The sequence below is a fragment of the Schistocerca nitens genome, unplaced genomic scaffold (genome assembly GCF_023898315.1).
Source record: "Schistocerca nitens isolate TAMUIC-IGC-003100 unplaced genomic scaffold, iqSchNite1.1 HiC_scaffold_465, whole genome shotgun sequence".
Lineage (NCBI taxonomy): Eukaryota > Metazoa > Arthropoda > Insecta > Orthoptera > Acrididae > Schistocerca > Schistocerca nitens.
In genome coordinates this window covers 2,926,385-2,950,878 of record NW_026045998.1, presented here as the reverse complement: position 1 = coordinate 2,950,878, position 24,494 = coordinate 2,926,385, and the positions used below count along the sequence as shown (strand labels likewise).

The following is a 24,494-nucleotide window of genomic DNA, read 5'->3' as shown; positions in this document are numbered from 1 at the left end:
TGTGAAGGCCACGTGGTCGATCTGATATTATATGAAAGACTCTACAGCAGATCTCCATCTCTGGAAATCAAAAGCTCTATATCATGAGAAGAAAATAGATAATTCTAATAATAAAATAAAAACAATTTCGACCATTGTAAAAAAAGAAACAGGAAGAGATACAACAAGCAAAGAAGATGTAAATAAAATCAGATATGAAGGTACCCCTAGTAGATAACCCAAAACTGTGGCTGAGATTATTAATAAACACTTCCTATCAGTAACTCAACAGATTCGTTGAAAGCCCAATGTTTATGAGGCTTTAACTCTTTGTCAAGCAGTATACTGAAACACATTTTCAAAAATTCACCTTAATCCTGTCACTGTAGAAGAAATTCAAAAAATGGTCATGTCTCTAAAAAGTAAGAACTCTGCAGTGGTTGACAATATATCTAGTATTTTATTGAAATATTCTTCTGTGTGGATAAGGGACATTCTCTGTTATATTTTCAATGCTTCCCTTCAGAAAGGTGTTGTTCCCAGTAGACTTAAGTAAGCCATTGTGAAGCCCCTGTACCAAAAGGGCGATAAAGCTGAACTAACTAATTATCGACCTATCTCTTTGCTGACAGACTTCTCCAAAATTCTAGAAAAGCTAGTACATGTAAGAATTACTGATCATCTCATGAAGAATGGACTTCTCAGCAAGAGCCAATTTGGCTCTCAAAATGGCGCAGTCTTTGCACTTGCAAATGAAGTCCTAGAAACCCTTAATGGAAAAATGCTTGCACTTCTTGTCTTCTGTGATTTGTCCAAAGAGTTTGACCGTGATGATCACCAGATTCTCTTGCAAAAAGCAAAATTAGTAGGAATAAGTGGTGTTGCAGCCAATTGGCTACAGTAATATGTCCGAGACAGAAAACAAAAAGTTGTCTCGAATAGCTCGGGTGGAGTATGTGACGTTTCCTCACATTCTGAGTGGAGTTCCATTACATGCGGAGTGCCTCAGGGCTCAGCTCTTTTGCCACTATTATTCCTGATTTTTATAAATGATCTACCATCACGTACAAGCCTGTCGTGTAAATTTACATTATTTACTGACGATACCACAATTTTTATGGGCAGTAGAACAGACAGTAATCTTGAGGAACTCATTAATCACATACTCTCAGATGTGGTTAATTGGTTCAAGGTGAATGGTCTCTCATTAAATTCCAGTAAGACCAGCTTTATTCAGTTCTGCATAAGAACAGAAAAAGTGAGAGAGATAAGAGTGACATGTGGTAATCAGCCAATAGAAAGAATGGAGAAACGAAATTTCTTGGAGTGCACATTGGCAAGAAAATGAACTGGTCTTCACATATTATAGATCTCTCTAAAAGGCTCAGCTCTGCTATGGATTGTCACTACATGTGTTGAACCTAAAACTGCAAAGGTGGCATACTATGGCTATTTTCACTCACTCATTGAATATTGCGTTATTTTTTGGGGGCAACCAGCCATTAGCAAGGAAAGTGTTCATTGCACAGAAGCGAGCTTTAAGAATTATATGTGGATTGCGCCCAAGAGACTTGTGTAGAGACAGCTTTAGGAAATTTAAATATACACAACTACATGCCAATATATTATTTCTCTCATGTGTTTTCTTTGTAAAAATATAGAGATATTTCAACCAAACAGTAATTATCACGAGCATAACACACGGAGGAAGAATGACATACACAGTGAACTCAGAAATTTGAGCTTGGCGCAAAAGGATGTCCACTACACTGGAGCAAAACTCTTCAGTGCTCTTCCTCCTGAAATAAAGACAGAGATTCATAACAAGAGTAAGTTTAAGAAAGCACTAAAAATATTTCTGCTAGAAAAAAGCTTTTTACAGTCTAGATAAATTTTTAACTAAATAAATTGTAAAATTTTAATATTATATAATACAAGTTGACATAATGCCACTAAGAATGTTATTTAACTTGAGCTCTGTATCTGTTTTCTGTAGTACTTTAATGTATTTTCTTTTTACTGTATTGCTGCTCAAAGAATTCACTGTATAAATTTTCATATAATCATGTACTCAAATGTCTGTACATGCTATAAGATTATCATACTGTACTTGTGAAAAACTGACTCGCTCCACGTCTTTGTGAACCCAACACAGTTGGACCTATGGAACACGAAATAAATCAAATTAAATCAAATCCAAGTCTTCGGTTTTCGAGGATGTTTCCTCAGGGAGGTGGATATTATTTTCGGATTCTTCTGTTGGCAGAGTTTAATGAGTCTCATGCCATTGTTGTTGACGAATTTATGGGCCAGGAAATTGCCTGCAGTCTTTTGGTAATCCTTTTCTCTGCCAATCTGGGCACTGAAGTCGCCTAGTAATATGTTTGTGTCTCAAGAATGAGATTTTCACTCTGCAGCAGAGTGTGCGCTGATATGAAACTTCCTGGCAGATTAAAACTGTGCTCTGCCAACTGAGCTACTCAAGTTCGACTCACACCCGTCCTCACAGCTTTACTTGCAGGAGAGCTTCTGTAAAGTTTGGAAGGTAGGAGACGAAGTACTGGCAGAAGTAAAGCTGTGAAGAGGGGACATGAGTCGTGCTCAGGTAGCTCAGTTGGTAGAGCACTTACCTGCGAAAGGCAAAGGTCCCGAGTTCGAGTCTCGGTCTGGCACACAGTTTTAATCTGCCAGGAAGTTTCATCTTTGTGTCTTCTTTGGGGACTATTGCTATAATCTTCTCGAATTTACACTAGAACTGCTTTACCTTCTGCAGATCTCTCTTATTTTCAATGTTCGTGGTTTCATGTACATTAATTAGTGTATATTTTTTGTTTGCGCCCTGTACGCGCATTGTCAAGAGTCTATTACTTATGGGGGTGACTTCTTTAATCGAATCAACTATGCTCTTGTGAGTTACTTCGTTACTATTTGCACGTGAAATGGATGAATTTTAACTTGTAAATTCTTCCAATCTCGTCCCTGCCCATTATAGATGAGATTAATTTAGGGACTATAAAGAATTATGGCTGTTGCTGTGTGATAAGTTAGTATCCTATGTGCTGACCCAAGCACCTCAGGGAAATAGTCTTTTGCCATAATTTGTAGTGTCTGTTGTCAACCAGGAACTGTATGCAATAACTGATATTCAAACCTGTTGTTTGCTTGTCCCAGTGTGGGCTTGCACGAAATAAGTGCTACAGTGTTTCATAAGTGTAATGTATGTTCTCCAACGTAAGCTACTCATAACCCCCCTTAAAACTCCTCAGCAGAACTGTTCACTGAATAACATACAAAAACAGTTTGTATCGATCTAGCAAGAACAAACTAATATGGCTTCTTTTTGGAATTACAGTCAAAACTGGTAATTGTTTCACACATGCTGTTTGAATTCTGAACTTAGGTTTCAACTATGCTGTGGTTCCACTTTCTCAGAGTTTAAATTATTCGCTGCGGGTACGCTTTTTGGTTTTACCTTTGGGTGACATTTCTCACTCTGAAGTCTGTTTCTTCATAGGATATTCACCTAAATACTGAGTGAAGAATTCCGTGCTAAGCTGTGGAAGCACACAGCACAGCTGAGGCCAATTCAGCAGGTGCTTAGTAATGTGTCTTGCAAATTTGTAGCAAAATTTAACACCAGCCTAGACACTAATCTAACATTCACTCCAAAAAGTATTAAAATGCTTCTGTACACTCACATTGCTTTTAAATGTATTGTAATTTTTTATTGTTTGTTGTAATATGTTAGCCATTGCCTCTGTGTCTTCTGTCATTGGATATTCCACAACTTAAACATTAAATTAGTTTCATGGACCAAGTGCTGATGACAGAGTGTGAGGGGGAATTAGGTGGTATTATTTTAAATTACTACAGTATATATATACAAAAACAAAGATGATGTGACTTACCAAACGAAAGTGCTGGCAGGTTGATAGACACACAAACACAAACACACACACAAAATTCAAGCTTTCGCAACCAACCGTTGCTTCATCAGGAAAGAGGGAAGGAGAGGGAAAAACGAAAGGATGTGGGTTTTAAGGGAGAGGGTAAGGAGTCATTCCAATCCCGGGAGCAGAAAGATTTACCTTAGGGAGAAAAAAGGACAGGTATACACAAAAAAGGACAGGTATACACTCGCGCGCGCGCGCACACACACACACACACACACACACACACACACACATATGCAGAGATCTCTGCCCAAACTCTTTGCCTTTACAAATGTCTGCTTGTGTCTGTGTATGTGCGGATGGATATGTGTGTGTGTGTGTGCGCGAGTGTATACCTGTCCTTTTTTCCCCCTAAGGTAAGTCTTTCCGCTCCCGGGATTGGAATGACTCCTTACCCTCTCCCTCAAAACCCACATCCTTTCGTCTTTCCCTCTCCTTCCCTCTTTCCTGACGAAGCATCCGTTTGTTGCGAAAGCTTGAATTTTGTGTGTATGTTTGTGTTTGTTTGTGTGTCTATCGACCTGCCAGCACTTTCGTTTGGTAAGTCGCATCATCTTTGTTTTATATATATTATATATGTATATATATAGTTGTTTTATGGACATAAGATATGTAAAATTGAAAGAGAGGGATTTACTCTAAAATAAAATCTTGAAGCTACTACTAATTTTTCTAGGACAGACCTTAATGTGAACAAAATACAATCAAGATTTGATCAAGCAGCTTGTATTCATTCTCCATCAAATAAATTAAAAGTTTGTGTTAAAACAGAATTAGGTAATTAACTCTTACTGCTGGCTCTTTGGTGGCTTTGTGACAGTGAGTGTGTTAAATTTTACATTCGTAAATTTCAATGTCACAGACATATCACTTCCACTTAACAGTGAAGGCCTGGAATTATGTACTTAAAAATGTTAAAATAATTATGCAGGGTCACATTTGTGAATAAATGAAGAGCATTAAGGTAACCAATTTAGTGTGAAACATTTAATTTAAACATAGAAAAAGTGAGGCTTTCTCAGATTTCTATAATAATATAATACAAATAATATAATACAAATTTATTCCCTTCTCTGTGAAGCATTTCAACTAATTTTTTTCACAATGTTTCCTGCTGCTTGTCCAAGAAATTAGTGCCAATGTCCTCATTCAGAGTCTGGTTAATGATTTCATTTGGTTTGTCTTCCATAGGTCCAACTGCGTTGGGTTCACATGGATGTGGAATTAGTCAGGTTTTTACAAGTGCAATATGATAATCTTATAGCATATACAGACATTTGAGTACATCATTATACAAAAATTTATACAGTGAATTGTTTGAGTAGCAATACAGTAAAAAGAAAATACATATTTTCTTAGAATCATTAAAGCACTACAGAAAACAGAGACAGAGGAACTACTGCTCATTAAAAAGTGAAAAGTTTCACTACTGCAACAGACAATGAAAGAATTTGATTGTTGCTTCTCTGGTTTGAATTATGTACAAACTGGAAGTGTGTGCTATTTCCATGCAACAATATTATTTAAGCTGGATATTCCCCAACGATGTAGAGAATGTGAACTTGAATGTTTGAAGGGATCTGGTATTACTCCAGCGCAGCTGTACCTTGACAGCATGGCGTTGTCACTTCCTGCACTGGAGCGTCTGTTACAATAATTTTCAGTGAGGGATTTTGTACATTGTAGAAAGGATGTGCAATCAGTAATGAGAGTTTTTCTAGCTTTCGCTTACTGCCAAACATGATGTTTCGGTTCCACCAGAACATTTCCACCTCATTATGATTGTGTTAATCAGATACTGAAAACGGAGTGGTAACTGCTGTGTGATGAGCGATTTGTTCTTTGCTTCAGTGTGCACTCCTCACTTCATCCTGACAAACGATAAAAATCTCACTGAAATTCATCTGGAGAGAATAGTAATGTTTCTTTCACAACACACTGAATGCAAAATGTGCATCGATGGGTTTTCACCACCACACTGGCGGGCAAACAGCATCACGCTCTGCTGTGGCCGTTGGCAGTCACAGCGTTAAATATAAAATTGTGGGAGTAAACAAGTTAAATGGACTACTTCATTCTTTTGTGTCTAAAATGTAAAGAGGTGTTTCCAAATATTGTATGAAATGTTTTGCAGGTCTCTAAATGATTTACTGAAACAACGAAATAGCAAGCTAACATTTCATACCAAATACAATGTACAAACAGTCGTGGTTTGTTATCCACGCTGAGTAAACCTTCATCAGTCCATTTTCAATGAAATTATAAATTATATGTCATTATGATGTGAAATGTTTTACAGCGTCAGAAATTGTACATTATGACTTTTGCATTGATATACAAGAAGACAAAATCTATTGCATTTCAAAATTCAGAATTTTGATTTGAATTTTCATAGGACTACATGTGCAAATTAACATTGAAACCACACTAATGGGTAGCTGTATCGTTTATATATTTAAGAAAATAAATTAATGAAAAGACAATTATTCACTGTACTGATGAAAATGGAAGAGAAATGTACACGCACTCTTACATGTTATTCTGTTAAAGGAAACCATAGGACAAGAAACTGGAATTAACACAGGTTCCACTGCACCCCTGGCCATCTCGATTGTTGACTGGTAATGGTGTGAGCAGGGAGGGAAAACTGGACAAAGTGAGGCCATGTATAAAGCCCTGCAAACTTATTTTTCTAGTAAAAGTACCATTGCTGTGCACAGTTTAGAATAATAATAGTTATTTATCCTGAGATGTGTTAATATGTTTCCAGACATTGCAGACTTGTAAGTTTCCTCTACAGTCTTTTGGTTTGTCATCTCTAACCATCATCACCGAGTGTAGCAAATGTGAAAGAAATCAGATGTTTCAATTGAAAATGTATAACTTTTGTCGTGTTTATTTAGAATTAATCATTGACATATGTGTTCATCACATCCCTCACAGAACTGACCAAATACCCACTTCCAACCCATCTGATCTAAAATAGTTTTCTGGAACTTAAATAAGTTGTGTCAACATTTGCTCTCATGGAATCTTCCACTTGGAATAGCTGCTGACTTTCAAGGTGTGTTAATGAATTATTGGAAGGTTCTCTATCGTGATATACATGCACCAGTAAATACACAAGTGAATACATACAAAAGGAATAAACCCTTCCTCTAATATGCACATTGCAACTGGGGGGGGGGGGGGGGGGGGGTTAAAAGTGTCTTACACAGACCGATAACTTCAAAGAGTGGCTACCAATTTATGACAATAGCTTTGCTTTAAACGTACGTGGGTTCAAAAATCTAATATTTGTGTGTGCTGCAACTTTATTGCAACACAATACAAATACCATTCAGGAATTTGAATATGAGTGGGAAGCCTATGTGAAACACATATAGTAATTTGTCATCGTTATATATATAACAATTTATTGAAATTTACTGTAGCTACCAGATACAAACATCACAAGTATTGCCACCAACCTTCAAAGGACTTCTTCACGATCTTCCAAGTGCCGACAGAGTATTGCCTTTTAGTGCCAAAGTAAAAGATTTGTATATTTTAGTACATTCTTGTAAATGCACAGAATGGTATCAGAACAGGCAAATATACACAAATGGCTCTCTTCAATTTCCTAAAACTTGTTTACAAAGCTGTTGAGGACAAGAAACTGATCTGTGGGTTGTTTATGGACACTTCCAAAGCACATGATCTTATAACTCATAATCTATTGCTGTTAAAACTATATGATTATGGTACCGCTGCTGTTTCCTATGAGTGGTTCAAGTCATAAGTAACTGATAGGAAACGAAGAGTACACATTTCTCGGGATGGTAATGTGTACCATTCTGAATATAAAAGAGTAAATTATGGGGTGCCCCATGCCTCGGTATTGGGACCATTGCTATATTCTTGGTTGCTATTAATGACCTACCACAACAGTTTTAGACAGCTGATACTATATTATTTGCTGATGATAAAAAATTCATTATGAAAGGGAGGAATGATAATGCGATGCAGCCAAAAATCAGCAAAACAGTAGAAGTGGCAGAAAAATGGTTTATAGATAACTGTTTCGTTGTCAATGACAAGAAAACTGTATGGAATCAACTTCAACCAAGGAACAAAAATAGGACCAATGTAAAATTCACGTTATCGAATAGCCAAATTCAGAAAGTGAATCACATAAAATTTTTAGGATTATGGGTGGATGAGCATCTAAGATGGGAAAAACATGAAGAAATGCTTGACAAAATATTAAGCAAGTACTGTTACACATTAAGAATGCCTAAAGATTGCTGCAATACCAAAACAGTGTTACGTACTCATTACTCATAGATGCATAGTCTACTGAAGTATGGTATAGTGTTCTGGGGAAATACCTCTTTTGCAAAGCAGACTTAGAGCTCCAAAAGAAAGCTGTAAGATTAATAAGTAATACAGCTTACAGAGCATCACGAAGAGGTATCTTCAAGGAATTAAAAATCATGACCTTACCATTTATATTTATATTTTAAAGATTCTGCTTCATTAAAAACCATCCAGTTTCAGCTTTGAATAGTGAAATCCACAATTACCAAACAAAATGCAGCGATGACTCTCATAGGGATGTGCACAGAAAATCAATATATCAGGACAGTGCTGTTTACAAACCTAAAATTCTTTACAGTGCATCGCCAGGTAGCATCAAAACATGACAAACATTCAAAAAATAACTAAAAAAATCTACCAATATACAACAGCTTCTACAGCATTAATGAATACCTGAAATTTTGCTCAAATCTGTAGGTCTGCTTCAAACCTCTCGAAACAGAAATTGATTATTATCAAGCATTTCCTAGATAAAACCAAATTTCTTTTATCTATGCATGTATCTAATTATGTACCTGACTTTTGTGCCATAAATTACTATGCCTAGTTAACTAAAGTACCGGTATTTAATAGTTTTTGTGAAATCAACCACATTGTTTAACTAGCTTTTATGTTATCTATATGCACATATAAAATCTTTTAATCGAATTAAGCAGAATAATGTTTTTGTTATAAAGGTGTGTTGATACCAATGATATGCTTTTATACATGATGCAAATATGTAATATTTTATACTGTTCTCTAATTTGACAAGTCCAATATCATGAATGTGATAATACGGGCAGTAAATAAATAAAAATACCTGAATATTTGCAGTTATTAAAATATTTCGAGAATATCCAAAAGGTTAGTAACCCGGATTACATCAAGCACCACCAGGACCATACCAACAGGTTCTTATGTAGCACTTCCATTTCCTCGTAGCTAATGAGACTACCATGGGGATGAGTATTTGGAAAGCGGTTCCTTTCCAACATTGTAAAAATTAAGACTAAGAAAGCAAGCAAAATAAATTTTACGGGAATATTGTAACACAATAACAAAATAGTAACAGAATAAGCAATTTTCACGTACGTTCGCCAAGCTAATTTTGCTTTTTGATTCAATGAATTCTTTTGCCACAACTGACTACTAAAAGTGCATACTGGAGGACTTTGGTGAATACTCATACTTTACCTGTGCAGTGCAGCATAGTCATTGTAAATTACACACCCAGTCCAATCGATGTTTAAAGAATCAGCTGGACATTTGAGTTGAATTTTGTTAATTATATCTAGCAGGATAATGGAATCAACAGGAACGGGTACACACTGAATTATTTTCGTTATTAATAATACTTGTACATCACCAAAGATGTGCTGAGCGTGTACATTACTCATTTTTTTAACTTGGTGTGTTCCCCAGTAGGCCTGTAAACCGTGATGCACACACAAATCAAAGGCAGATCCATCTAATAACAATATGCCCAATGCCGAGACCATCCCCCGTCTTCATCTGTGAAGTATATTCTCTAATGTCATCATCCTCTTTTTGTTCTCTCTTAAACCACTGTAGCAGCTCACCAGACTTTTATATGTCTGATTCTTCTACAGTTATGTAAAGTTGTACCATGATGCAAATTATTTTCTGACATGCCTATTACACATGTCATTGCACATAAGAAAGTGTTAGTGTTATCAGACAAATTCAAATGCTTTAATTACTCCAACTTTCTTTGTGACTGAAGTTAAAAACTGTGTCTTTATATCAGTGCTTTCTTCGTTTGAAATGCAAAATAATGCCTGGATACCACCTTCAAACCCACCTATAACCAAGAATGTGGTCACTAATAATCTGCAAATTTTTACCATGTGTCTATTCCACACAAATAGTACTGGAAAAAAAATTTCTGAGCAATTCATATTGCAGATCTGTTAACACTATCGTTGTGTCTTCACCGAGAGATTGTCGATCATCATCTTGTTCATATATTACAAAACAGTCCAATTCTTTCTAAAAAAGAAAAATATGATGATACCAATTTCATCACTGGCATGGTACTGTTTAACACCACTTCCAAATTCTTTTTTGATACTTTGGAGGTCCTTCCGAGTAAGAATGTGCAGTCTCTCTACTTCCTTGAAATGGATGGAATCTCTCACAACATCCAAAATAATTTGGAACATTACATGCTCCGCTATTTTAACTGTAACTAATAAAACTACAGACATATCACTAAAGAAACACTACTGCCTATACTTAGTGTTTCACTGTTTACGTAATTCTGTCAGGACAAAGGCTGGGTGACAGCAAATGGCCTGAAGAGTTAACAAAATGCGTTACTGCTGCAAGGTATGAAGCTTACTGGAGTTCATCAAAGATGACAGAGGCAGCCACTTTAAATCAAGTATACAGATAATGTATCTTTCGTGGAACTAAACTGTATTTCTATTTTTACTTTAAATCTGTAAGAGATCCAGACAGCACCAATGTGTTTGTGTCTGTACAATGAGCCACGTGAAATCTGCGTATTAAAACTGGCTAAACAACAGTATGTAATGAGACACACACACATCAGACAGGAGTAGCACATTTAATTTTGTCTGTTGTCAGTGTGGCTGCCACGACTGTTACTTTCGTAAGAAGAAGACAAAACACGTTAACTCATAAATCGTCAGTTTCATTCCAATGCACAATTTGTTGTACTGACATACTTAGTTTGCTATTTAGTACATAGTCTACAGTATATATATTTAGTATGTGTATTTAGTACAACAGGTGAGCAAAGCTGAGGTAGTAACAACACCTAATTAGTACAGGGTGGTGAAGCCAAATATGTCCTGGGACCGGGATTTGGTGACAAATTTGATTACATTTGCACAACATGAACAGTAGCAATTTCCGTCATGTACTCTGCAGGGCAGTTCCATTCATTAACAAGGGCAATGTATTTTGTGTCATCCCCAAACATTTTCCAGTTTAATTTTATTCTGGCGACCCTGTATCTTCTCAGAATTTTAGGCAACAATACTTCACCAACATTTTACTATGCACTTTTTAGGCACAGAATGAATTAAAATAATATTGGAAGATTAAGGAAATAGGGAAGAAAAGGATCAAAAAATAGAAATTTATCAGTGAATTTATTGTTCTAGTCGACATGATTTTCCACAGATATTTTAATTATTGGAATACATTCACCAACAAATAATAGAAAAGGACAGGAGAAAGATGTTTTATGGACAAGTCTCCAAGAACGCACAGAAAAAGTCCCAAGAAGGAATTCCTCGTTATGGGAGACACGACTGCAAGAGGACGAACTAGGTAATCACATACTGTGGTGCAGAGGGGAAAACAGAGAAGCAGTTTAAAATGATAATGGAGAGTGGCTGATTGAAATTTGTGGCATATTTGATCTAAAAATTATCAACATATTTTATGAACACAAAGACATTCACAGATATACTTTGCAGCACAATACCAAAGAACTTCAGTCTGTAATAGATTCTTGTGCTATTAGACAAATAAGTACTCTCAATATAGTCAATTAAAGTGCTTACAGCTTATTTTTACTAAAAATGAAATTTGCCAGCAGTGGAAACCACCGAGGAAAAATAATAATTGTACTACAAAAATGAACTAAAGTGAGGATCGATATTATTACCGAAGAAATATTAGATGAAAGTATAAGAATATTATTAGCAATAGGCTGGAGAAGATACTGGGCAAATTGTTTGAACAAAATAGAGAAGAAGTGTACGTATACATAAAGACCAATTTTAAAAACGGCAGCTGAGGTTCTGCGCATACAGGTAAACTCCAAATATACAGCAGAACATTGGTTGGGAGAAACTGAGATAGCAACGAAAGATAAAGAAATGCAATCATTCAGTGGATGGATGATGAACGAGCAGAAATAATGCCACTCTACAAAGAAGAAAAGAATGAAGTGGGGAAAACAACAAGCACAGGAAACACCCACCCATTACTGGGGCAACTTTGTGTTCCTTATAAAATACACACGACTCGTCGTAAAGGATTTGCCGCTACTAAAGTCGACACCTCATCTTTGGACCACAAATAAGACTCGGTATTTCAAAAGAGGTAGACCGTCACAACAAAGGCGAACAGTTCCGAGAGACTCGTTCGGTAAACTCTCAGCGTAGGCACAATACAATCGTACCTCAATTCAAAAGTCGGCTTCATTATGCTCTTGCAGTTATCACGCATTGCGATCGAGCACTGATACGTACACAACAACACGGCTCGAGCAGACCATTTGTCCATTTCCAGTTCTCTCAGCTCACCAGCCAAATCTCGCCCGCCGCTCTTCCAGCTCCGCACCACTCCAGCCGACCACCACTTCACGTGTGGCCGAACACCACAAAAGAGATCTTCTGGCACATCCCATCCTGAAATTAGATCACCGCCCCTCGATGTGACTATCGATAAGTGCACACGTGATACGTATTCCTCTTTTTGATTTTGGCCGTCGCTGAAGGGCATGTACTTGCCCGTAGGACCCGGGTTTATCCGGGGAGAGTTGAGCTCTAATCTGTCTGCAGCCCGAGGTGCCGCAAGTTCCAAGTTCACCGTAACGGGTGTAAGAAGTCCGACGGCCACCGGGAGCCTCTCAAAATGCCACAGCAACCGCGATGTGCTACCGGGGTCTTATAAAGCAGTGGAGCAGATTTGCCGAGTATACAATACGGTGCCAAACTGATTGATCGAATTACGCAGTAGTGACATTGGGCGTAAATAGCGTAACTAGCATCCTGACAGCAAGTAAATATACGAACAACCAACAGGACAAAACTACAACGAGTTGAACTGTTGCATCAAAATCTTATCAAAAACAGTTGCCGACCTTTAACTTTCGTAACATAATTTCTGATTACCAAACTTAACAGACTGTTACCAAGTCTTCAAAACAACAGGTACAAAATTCAAAATTATTATTATAAAACTAGAATACATTCATTTTGATTTATCCCCTTAATCAAACAACCATAATCGTGGAACCTACTGGTCTTTCAATTCAGATTAGAACATAGTAGATCAACACTGTTTACAGCATTATTTACAGAAATACAGGAAACTATAATTAATACAAAACATGTGATAGATTATGCACCAGCACTAAGAGCAAATTAAGATTGCGAGAGCAAAAGAAGGACGGTCAGTATTCAAAAGACCCTGACGAGAAACGAAAGCCACAGCCAATCTCCAGTTGATAACACAAAGGGGATTGGCAGAATATTCGAAATACGTTATTAAATGAAGGTAGAAAATATCTGGAGGAAGGAATAATAACTGAAAGAAAAACAAAGATGAGGATCCAAATTTCAGACAGGGAAATACTTGGCAAATTAAGAGCAGAACTGACAACTTGAAACAGGTGTTATCAACCTGGAGTTTTTGAAATATGGGAATAAGGTTGTGAAACTATTAATACAGTTAATCAACACAATTTTACATGGAGATGTAATACCTAAAGATATGGAGTTTGGTTAAATTACTGCCATATTTAAGAAAGGAGTTACAATATGTGTGTGAAATAGAAAGAAATTTTTATTACAAGCACATTAATAATAATTTTGAAGATAGTAGTAAAAAGGGTGAAAACTGCTTTTAGGACTCAAGAACAATGTGGTTTAACAAGTGTCAGGTCATGTACAGACCACATTTTAACAGATTTTAGAAAAATCAAATCCAATTGGATTGGTTTCCATAGATTCTGCAAAAGCATACGAGTCCAACCCAAGGACACTGCTAAGGAAAGCACTGCACACGATAGGCATAGAGGATTCTTTAATCAACGATAACATATGCAAAATAAAAACTGGCAATACCCTTTCACAGAAAAGCAAAGGGCTATTACAAGGCTGCCCCACGCCACCAGTGCAATCCAAAATATTCGTGGGTATTAGTCTCAAAAAATAGTCTCAGAAATGCAAGAGTATGAGGTTACACATTGCAGATCAAATACACATACACCATCTACTATCCACTGATGGGCAACTCGTCATAGCACAGGACAGGGAGGATGCAAATTACATATGTAATCAGCTAGTTATAGAGGTATAAATCTGAGTTTGTAGATTAATTATTAAAAAAACAATATTTTACTAGTGAACTATATAATGAGGGGGAAAATCAGATGGTTTGCTTTTGCTACCTGAAGCGACATTCATCATTAAGATGCTCAACTCATCTCTTTGGAGTAGGAATGTGATGAACAGAGCTAAGAGACTCAAACTAAATAGAAGGTATAAAGAGGAATATTCCATCCCACTAGCTGGCTTTGAGTAGTGACGTAGGAACCAAGTGACAAATGCCATAAATAATATGGCGACAGTAATGCATTTCAAACGAGCTAAGCTACAGATTAGTCTGTCACCTCAACCAGATTTTCTGCTTCCAAATTCATTGGCTTCGCCAGCTCACAACTAAACTGTCAAATTATGAACCAGAGTGTATAGTCTTCTGTGGAGCAGAGACTAGACGTTGAAGGCATTGCGAGTATTAACTTTGAAGACGAAATTTTTGGCGGGCAGAAAGATCTGTGTTTGTTATTGTTTTCGTCGAAGTGGTAGATGCCGCGTGAAACTTTCGTAGTAACTCTGTAATAGGCTTTGTGGTATTGTGATTTCTAAGTGACAAAAAGCGGAACACAAAATTTTTGGAGAGAAAACAGGGAACACGATATACATTCGCATTCTGGGAGGCAAACAAGCTGACTGGTTAAAATTATTGTGGTTAGAATATCGTATTTTCCCATAGAATATAGATGTATAGCATTTATTTAATACTGTGACGTATGTACTCAAAATCCACGTGTAGTGTCGTACTCATGAACGTTACAAACGGCAGATTTAGTTTAATAGCTGTGTTGGGGTCAAGGGAAGTGTTCGATTCCATTTTATGGGATCGAGAGTTGCTGTTTAGGTACACAGGTCAAGGGAAGGGGTAGATTCTAACTTGTGATATCGGGAGCTGCTATTGAGCTATACAGGTCAAGGGAAGTGTTCGGTTCCAATTTATGGGATTGGGAGATGCTGTTTAGCTGTATAGGTCAAGGGAAGTATTCAATTCCAACTTGTGGGATCGGGAGCTGCTGTTGAGCTACGTAGGTCTAGGGAAGTGCCAGATCCCAGATGATATTGTGTTTAGTGGAATTTAGGGAGTTTTGTGTTGTCGGTTTTTTTCGTCGTTTTGTGTGGTTTTGTATGGGGGTGTGTGTCTAAATTGTTTTATATTTAGTTTGCCCCCACCCAGAAACCCCAAATTTTACGGTGCTTCTCCCATTAGTGTCATTAGGCTTTTTGTCGAATGTGTGTGTGTTTGTTTTTCGATGTATTTTCGTCTTTATAATGTTTACATAATGACATCATAGGCGCCATATTGGATTCGTGGTTTACAGTCATTTCCGCCATATTTGTGAAGTCATAGGTCAAAGCAGACGGGTGGAATCGGTTGCTTCCGTATTTCGGTAAGTGGAATTTTCACGCATTAACGTAGATAAGAAAATTTAAGATTCCCCGTCGAGTATATCACGTAGCAGAGACCTGCAGTATTTTAACTTGTTCAAGTTCATGACATAACTAGCAGCAGAATGTTGAGGTTAAATTCAGACCTAGGCCTACAGTATCGGTGCTTTCACATGTGTACACTTGTTGGAAACATACAGAAAAATGTCACAAGTAGGTGAGCCCCAAGACAGAGTCTCGTTTCAATTTGTGGTGTGCAAATCCTGAAGCACGTTCTTATAATTTTTTTACTTGTGTTTAGTCCATCATCACGGGAAGCGACAAATTGAAACGAATCTAAATAATAAACGTAAAAAGAAAGCAAATGGAATAACAGCATAATTGATTTCTTAATTTCTCTTTATTTTACAACTGTTTGTATAAGAGGTTACGGCTGTAAACGATCTCAAGTGCAAATACAGCTTCAACATGTGTGTAAAATGTTGCTATACATTAAACTTAATGGAAATCAAGTACCAAGGAATGAACGTTACATAAGAGGAGATGTTAAATTTTTAAATTAAAAATTAAAGTGCTTTCGAGCAGTTCAGTAAGTGGAATGCCACGTATGAGGCGTCACGTGTGTCGCTCCAGTATGTGCACTTTCTGTGTTGTCATTAACAGTAATATTTGTAAAGTTTTGTTGTCTTGCAGATGAACATCTTTTCCATTTCCAAATATAACTGTAATGGACAGTTACGAATTTTTGTTCACCTTTAATACACACCAGATCTAATGAGATCAGCCAATTATAGTTTCAGTGATTAATCGAATCTTTTTATTCTGGAGCCATTTTAAACCACAGGAACTAATGGATTTGTGATAGAGATTAGATTAGATTAGATTAATACTAGTTCCATGGATCATGAATACGATATTTTGTAATGATGTGGAACGAGTCAAATTTTCCAATACATGACATAATTAGGTTAATTTAACAACATACTTAAGTTAATATAACAACTTTATTTTTTGTGTTTTTTTTGTTTTTCTTTATTTTTTATTTTTTTTTTAATTTTTTTTTTCTTAATTTATATCTAAAAATTCCTCTATGGAGTAGAAGGAGTTGTCATTCAGAAATTCTTTTAATTTCTTCTTAAATACTTGTTGGTTATCTGTCAGACTTTTGATACTATTTGGTAAGTGACCAAAGACTTTAGTGCCAGTATAATTCACCCCTTTCTGTGCCAAAGTTAGATTTAATCTTGAATAGTGAAGATCATCCTTTCTCCTAGTATTGTAGTTATGCACACTGCTATTACTTTTGAATTGGGTTTGGTTGTTAATAACAAATTTCATAAGAGAGTATATATACTGAGAAGCTACTGTGAATATCCCTAGATCCTTAAATAAATGTCTGCAGGATGATCTTGGGTGGACTCCAGCTATTATTCTGATCACACGCTTTTGTGCAATAAATACTTTATTCCTCAGTGATGAATTACCCCAAAATATGATGCCATATGCAAGCAATGAGTGAAAATAGGCGTAGTAAGCTAACTTACTAAGATGTTTATCACCTAAATTTGCAATGACCTTAAACCAGCGATGCAGAAAACTCTTTTTGCCATAGCAAAACACTAATGGTACACAAGGCCAGTGCCGAGAGGAAGATGTTTTTGAAATATGCCCCTAGGAGACAGTTAGCATGGAAAAATTTGTTTTATATCTTCAGTATCTTGCACATCGTATTCATACTATCGTTTGCTGCTGAATCACAACTGCCTGACATACTATAGGAATACTTATGATTTTATGGTTTAATTAATAGGACGTTAAACATTCTGCACAACCAGCGTGGTGTTCATAAATTGACCACTACAAGATAGTTAAGTATTCCAAAAAAAGAAGTGAGTGGAATTATCTGGTGTATGCCATGGTGTGAAAACTAGCTGCAGTAACTATTTAAATAAAAATGATTTTTTATTGTACTGTATTTTTCAAATGCGGCAAAAAGTATAAAATAATTTCATCCAGTCCCATACAGATAGCGATGAAAATTAGTGATTGTGAAACTTTGATAGCTGTAGAAATGCGTGCGATACTTAAAAAAATGCGAAACGTGGTGTACATTCAGTAGATAATTGATGCATGAATAGTTCCCCTCTTTGCTATTAACTTAAGCAAGCAATTATTCCATAATACATTAGCCTGCAGAAATATGCTAAAGATGTCTGCATTATTAATTTGTCAGAATATGTATATTTCTGCAAATATTTTAGAAACTCATTACAATCCAGTGGTTTTGTTGAATAAGAACTTATACTATCATAGGCTTCAAATAAATTTCTCTTTTCCATTAACAATTTCTTGCACATCACTTGTTCAGCCTGAGCTGTGTCAATAAATATTTTGATTCGAGGTCCTGTTGTCTTCCTGCTCACAAGTTGCTAAATTCACTACCAGAATCAGATTCAAACACCCAAATAATGGTTCTAGCACATTTTACCTGTCAGAACCTTCTAAGAAAAGTGCATTAAAATCCTCAAAAACTAATGACTGATTCAACTTGTTTGGCAGAAAGCTCAACAATTCGTCTAGATTTCTCCTAAATCACTGATAGTCTGCTAGACCCCTGAGGAGTGTTATAATTAGAAGTGTATGATTCTGTAGTAACAACTGACAAGCACATGCTTTTACATTGTGGTCTACACAAAAACCTCTTGCTTCTATATTTTCACTTTTGTGTTAATATCCCTCCTTTTTCCAAGTAAACTGTACACACACATGATGCTAGCCTGTAATCCCTTATATTTAATTTCTCCATCACTGAGAGTACACGGTGTTGAGAGAGGCAAAAGAGACACATCCGAATTTCATACACCTTCTTGACATAAAAGAAGCTCATCTACCTATTCATTCAGCATCCTAATGTTTTGACGGAACAAACTAATTTATATTTTCTGGTAACTATTCCATATTTGATGGTTCTACGCAGTTGCAATTCCTATCAAAGCTGTCTGTCTGTAATTTGATTCTAGCCAAAAGATGTGTCGCCTTACGCATCCTGCCAGATGCTCATCTAGTACCTCTCCCTAGCCACCCTATTCAGATGCAGGCCATAATCAGCATGTCCACATCTGCAAGTTGGAGCGACAGTAACAGCACACGTGTGAGACATTGTTCCAACAGACGGCAGTTCACTCGGCACCCCGATTACGCGGCTGACAGCTGTGTTAACTCACGGCCGGTCGTCGTGCTGCAATACTTCCACACCAGAGTGCACTGTTACTGCTTGTATTTTCTCCAGACCAGCTTCCGTACTCTGCTCTAACTTGACAGTACTATTTAAGTGAAACGAGTACAAAACTCATTCCAGACTTTGTGTATAAGTTTTGTTATTTGAAGGACTGTAACAGTTGTTGAAATTTTCAGGCAGAATAGATGTACACAAGTTTGGTGGACCAAAGGCTGCAGTTGGACTCTTTAGTGGTGATGAGAAATGGAAAATAAGAGACAAACGAGGGAAGAACAAACAAGCCTGAAACTTCCTGGCAGATTAAAACTGTGTGCCCGACCGAGACTCGAACTCGGGACCTTTGCCTTTCGCGGGCAAGTGCTCTACCATCTGAGATACCGAAGCACGACTCACGCCCGGTACTCACAGCTTTACTTCTGCCAGTATCTCGTCTCCGAGCCTGTTTGGAATTGTATGAGGGTCAGCCAGCATGCGGGTTTTCTTGCCTTCGATCAGCCTGACTGCTTTTCGTACCTGCATTACTGCTGCTTTAATATTGTGGTCGTCACTCCTTAGACTGATTTCATCACATCTCCAATCTCGTCCGTCATGTGCGAGCTTCTTAATCTCTGAGTAACTACTGCAACCTACGTCCATTTGAACTCACCTCCAGTATTCGAGGCTTTGTCTCTCTCTAAAATTTTTACTGCCAACACATCCCAATTAACCGCTACTTTTTACCTCACGATGTTTCGTGTTAACGTGACTGCACTTATAGGCAGGGGGTGCCATAAATTTCTATCCTCCCAGATTATGTACCTGTTTATCTATTATCATTATGTGTCATGATCTTCTCCATTATTGTCATTGGAGAACTTCGTGGGTCAGCAAATGATAAACTGTTTATGATAGCGTAGAAGTTCCACGGCCATAATACATTGTTTTTATTTTATTACTTGATGTTCCAGTCTTTGTGATTAATTTTGGGATCCGCCACATTATCCATCTGGAATGAGGCATCGCCACTGGTCGCAGTTGGCAAAACTAGTCACAAACGTGAAATTTGTAAAATAAAACGATAGAGTGTACGTGTGGGACATTGTTCAAAAACAGTTCCTCTTAATTGGTGGTTCGGTCTACCCACCTAATCTTTAGCATTCTTCTGTAGCACGACATTTAAACAGCTTCTATTCTCCTCTTGTCTATGCTGTTTATTGCTCACGATTCACTTCCATATAAGGCAACAGTCCAGACAAATATTTCAGTCATCAGGTTGATTTATTTGTATTAATACAGGTGTGTATTGTGTCAGGATTTTAGGGTAACCTGAGGCACTGTGTGTAAAGAAACAAACCACTATTTATAAAATCGCTGTGTGGAGGTCACTAAGACTTGAACATGAATCCAAATATGTAAATAAAATAACTAAAATGTAGTACCTCCAGTGGTCACGGTCTCCTTTCTGTGCCATATACATCACAATTAACTAGCAATGAGTTAACTAATTATTCAGCACCCCACATAAAGGTATAAAGTTCACAGTTGAGGACAAAGTAGGCACCATTGTAAACTTACTAGACCTGACCAGTAGAATAACAAGTAGTAGACATAAAATTGGAATTTATTGGAAGTCTACAACAACATTCCGCCATCCACAGCTCCTCTTGTCATCCCACAGCCCCAAAATGGCAGCATTCTGGTATGTTGTCAAGAGGAACAGCAACCCAACTGCAACACACTGAAGATAAATGTAAACAAGAGATTGAAATAAACACCAGTGTAGCAGAATCCCTGAAAAACACAAATAGTTGCCAAAGAATCACAGCACACAAAACAAACATAAAATAAGACCACCTATACTGTACCATTTGTGGGTAGTATTTCATATCAGATTGCCAGTGTCGTGATACGTAAAGGCATAAACATGTATTTTGTCACGTGTAACGTGATTGGGCAGAAAATTGTACATCCTTGAACAACTGCTGATGTACAAATGTCAAAGAAAACAGACAGAGTCCATCCTAATTGACAACATATACCAAAGCGTTTGTCATCTCTGGTCTTAACAGCAGCCTGCACCATTAGATTTGCAATGCACATGTCCAATCTCTCTCTCTCTCTCTCTCTCTCTCTCCCTCTCTCTCTCTCTCTCTCTCTCTCTCTCTCCCTCTCTCCCCCCCCTCCCCCTCTCCCCACCTCCCCCTCTCTCTCCCTTGTATCACATACACTACGTTTTTGCCCCACTTCATATTTACTACGAATTTCGGAATTTGTGTTTCATTAATATTTTCTAAATGAACGTTTGACATGCATACTCCCAGTACTCATTAGATCTACTTAAAATGACAACACAGTCTGGATCATTGTCAATATAGTTGGTTATAACATGCTACAGGTGGAAGCCTAGCAAACCCATACCTCTGGGACGACCAAAATTTCGCTCTTCTTCTGTCACTCCTTTCATCCTCTATCTCTGAATCCCAAACCGAATTGTTATTTATGTATAATTATATCATTTCTAGCAATATAATTAGCACATTTCATGTTTTCAACAGGTCATCTGAACACACAAATGAATACAACGTTTGAGTTATGTAAACTTAAAAGAAGTCATGTTCCATTTTAAATACTTAATATCTATTCATGTGCTCAACCACAGATACACACAATACTTTAAGACTTACTCAGACATAATGGTCTGTTTTACTTTATGTTCTTAGTATTTTGAAGTAGTGTTTCTGCTCTATGTTGTTTGTATCTATCACTTTCCAAATATCATCTTTGTTTACAAAGTGTGTCAGTTTATTGTCCTGTATATGATGCACAAACTAGCCTGTGAAGACCAGTGGTATTCTATTGTAACTGTTTTATTTGTACATTTAGATTTACGTCCACGTTTTAGTCGGAGATCTCCACGGAGCCGTGTTCCAAATAGTGATTTGTTTCCCTACAGGCAGTGCCTCAGGTTAGCCAAAAATCATAACATAATACAAACATCATATTAATACAAATAATCCACCTGGTAATGGAGGTTTAAATCTTTGAAACATGGCGAGGAAATAAATTAAACAGTGACTGGTAACAGTAAACACATTGCTTCAGTTGAATTAATATAGTTACTTGAAGTGTCTTCAGAAGTATTGGGGTGAAGGGCTTAACTGAATCACTCAGCATGTCTTGTAGGACTCCGAATGCAAGTAAACAGAAACCACAGGAAAATGTAAAACAAGGTAAAGGGTTGCAGTCAAATTACAGCAGATAATGCGCAAGGGATTAAGAGTGGGAAATGGCACACTTCTAGGACTGGACGAATTTTGCTATTTTGGCAGCAATGCCCAAACTAGAGAGCACGAAAACTGCAGTGCGGCAGTGAAAGAACTGAGATGTTTACATCACGTAATTGTAAATATGAGTAGTGGAAAGTATTTTTTTAAAGAATTTTTGTGGAGTTTTACTAGGTATGGAAGTTAACTCTGGACAACAAATACCATAGACAGGAGGAGAAAGGTAGTTGCTTAAATGTGGTGCTACAGAAGAAAGCTGAAGATCAGATGTGTAGACTGGATAACCCATGAAGAGGTATTTGTTTTTGAATACGAGTCCCACGGGAAGTCCTCATATCCATATTTTCACCGTGTGTCTTCGAATGCGAGATAACCTTCCTTGATAAATCAACCGTTGATTCCCTTGGGTACATGCCCTGCCCATCTGTAACACATTCCCATTATAGCTGTAATTATGTCCATCCCGCCGGTCTGCTTCCTCGCCCATTTTTACTCTTCTGTATATTCAAGCTGTACTCTTAGGTCCAATAGTCCAGAAATAATACACCCAAAAACTTTCCATCTCAGAGATTGGAAATGTCTTTTGTACTCACTTAACTTGAAAGAATTCAGAAGACATGATGGTTATATGAGGTGCCTACAGCACTGAGTGATATTTTAATCAACAAAACACACAATGCTCGTTTAACTATTATTTAAGTTAGATTCTCTGCATGCTATTCAAAACTGCACATGCTCAACCATAGGATGCTTACAACTAGTATAAAGACCTCACTTATCTGTACAAATATATCGAGAGGCAAAAATTTGTTTCTTTGACTGTCTGGGAAGAAATTTTGTTTGTTATGACTGTAACTCACAAATGATTCACTGAAATGTTTATATTGTTATAAATATTTGTAGCTACAAATTGTAAACTCGGTCTTTCCGTGTCTCCACACATGACAACTCATCAGTCATGTATACAATGAAGTGGATGATGATAGATGAAATGTTTTGAAATCGCTACTTATATTTACCACAAATATGTCATTGTACCTACAACTACAGATATCTCACGCTAATGTATCTGAATCACAATCATATTCTTAAGGATGCCAACTGTTTGCAGCAAATTTGGAGGCTACAGTTCAAAATCGAGTCTTCTTGGCTTTATAAAAAGATAAACCTCTTGACTGGCAGGTTTTACTCAATTAATGAATAATAAAATTGTCAACCACCTCGAGTCACAGATATAGGTAATAAACAAAGTTGTGTATCGTCTTGGTGAGCACAGGGCATGCAACTTTTGACACCAGTGCAAGAAAAAGTTTCCACTTCTAAACTATTGTTTGAAACTCTTGGGTTTTATGTCGCACATGAGCTAATTTTCCTCTCACTCTTACCAAAACATGGTGGGTGAATGTGTCACACTTCAGACAAATGATGGTAAAATGTCTATAAACTGTTTTTCCCTGTCAAATAGTGGAGTTTGATTTTACTATGAATGATTTCCAGTGACAGAAAGCAGACTTGAGTAGTACAGTGGTACAGACTTTAAGTTGAACTCAAAAGAAGGAAAGACAGTGAGGATTACCTTTGTAAGCTACATTACTGCAAAGCATTTTAAAGGTAGCATTAAAATCATATACGAGTGTGTCACAGAACTGCAGTATTCTCATGTCAGGATGAAGGCTGCTGAAGTCACAAAGTCAGTAACAAGGCAGGAGGCCATTGCAATACCGCCACGGAACTCAATTGACATACGTGGAATTTGCTATTGTCATTTATTCCAAAACACGTTTCGTCAGTGAACCGATCTTCCCTCCTGTCGTAGTACTCGGATGACTCCATCCGTCTTCCCACATATTCCCACGCACAGGCACACACTGTTCAGACACGTAACTGACTGCTCATTTGCGGACGACATCAGTCCGGCACTGACCACAGCTCCACTGCCAGTGCTGCCAACACTGCCGACCGTGCCACGTATCTCACAGTTGCACCAGCCAGCTGCTCCACTTCCACCGTCGTCATCACTACGTCTGGGTCCAGAAGCAGCTTCCCGGCATCCCCACATCCTCCAGCAACAACAAACCGACACCTACAAGCTGTGCCACAGTTGTTACCGCACTGGCTCCGTCTGCATTGGCCTGAACCCACCTGCTAAAGGTAAGAAAAGTAAGAAAAGGCATTCAAAATCTTGTCCCACTGCACAGTCAATATCCTCTGACACCGCAGCCTCAAACGATGC

The 24,494-nt window shown here is 37.4% G+C and overlaps 1 long non-coding RNA gene across 3 annotated transcripts in view; it reads right to left on the bottom strand.

Annotated features, from left to right (window-relative positions):
• Window positions 1-1,743: 1,743 nt before the first annotated feature.
• Window positions 1,744-24,494, bottom strand: part of LOC126232172 (uncharacterized) — a 41,783-nt gene continuing 19,032 nt past the window's right edge. For 2 of the 3 annotated variants that reach the window (XR_007544687.1, XR_007544685.1), the window contains one exon: window positions 20,581-20,715. This is a non-coding gene — a long non-coding RNA (uncharacterized LOC126232172). Of the gene's footprint in view, window positions 1,779-20,552; window positions 20,716-24,494 lie in introns of those variants that run through there. The other variant, XR_007544686.1, reaches the window with a different exon arrangement.